This window comes from Colobus angolensis, unplaced genomic scaffold, assembly GCF_000951035.1.
Source record: "Colobus angolensis palliatus isolate OR3802 unplaced genomic scaffold, Cang.pa_1.0 Scaffold464, whole genome shotgun sequence".
Classification (NCBI taxonomy): Eukaryota; Metazoa; Chordata; class Mammalia; order Primates; family Cercopithecidae; genus Colobus; species Colobus angolensis.
In genome coordinates, this window is record NW_012118088.1 from 953,512 (window position 1) to 954,638 (window position 1,127).

Below are 1,127 nucleotides of genomic sequence, written 5' to 3' on the forward strand. Positions count from 1 at the left end.
AAAAGAATGCATATATGTATTACTCATATAATTAAAGTTAATTTAGAATAAAATAACTTGGAGAGAGGGAACTTAGATGAACTTGGATTTAATAAGAAGCATGCATGTATGTATTACTCATATAATTAAAATTAATTTAGAATAAAAGAACTTAAGAAAGGAAACTCTTAATCAAAATGAAAAGATGAGCAAAAAGCCAATTAAGTAGAATTCACTGCAATCCAGATTATATGGTGGCTAGATAGGTGTTATCCCATGGCGTAATATTTAATGCAAATGTCAAAAGTAATTCTCCAAAAAGAAGATACAGAAATTATATGGTGGCCTTTCCGTAAACTGAAACTGGGAAATGCTAGTAATCAAAACTAATTTATGAGGCTTTTCTCCACCAGTGTTTTGGCTAATATCCAGGTTACCCATCCCAAGCTGCTATTACATTAAAACCTCCAGACCTCAGCACCGATTGGCATCCAACCCACTGACCGCAACATTTTCCAGCACACCAATTGTTCTTACAGCACTTGTTTTCATAATCACTGTTCTTTTCTTTGGGGTTCTTCCTTTATCCCATAAATACATAGGCTGATTAAGCGGTAATTATTAGGCAACTGGACCCGAACAACATATGAAAGACGGAATAAGAGGGGGAAAGATCCAGGAGTGTTTTGGGATCCTCAACGTGTCCTTCTTTACATTACAGAAACCCAGTTTTAAATGAATAGTGCTAGTTCTCTACCTCCGTGTAGAGCAAGTTTACCTCGGGGACAACGGGACGTGGATTGAACATTTAATCCTTATCCCAAACTCAAAATTACCCTTGCACTATCTGACATTGACTGAGTAAACAGATTAGCCAAGGAAGACAATTCAATCAGCAGAGAGGCCTGAGAATTCTCTTGCACTTTGTTTAAAAGCACCCTGAAATTGGAGCTTCTTGGGAGCATTCGCTTCCAACCATTTTCTAAATTGAAATTGCATTCCACTTCCCTAAGACCACAGCCTTTTTCTAAGACAGGCTTATGGGAACTCTGAACTATCTAAGCAGAAGACGTGTGTCTGAGAATAAAACTGGAATGAACAAATCTATAAAGCAGTAGAACAATAACCCCGACAAAGACAGCATGATT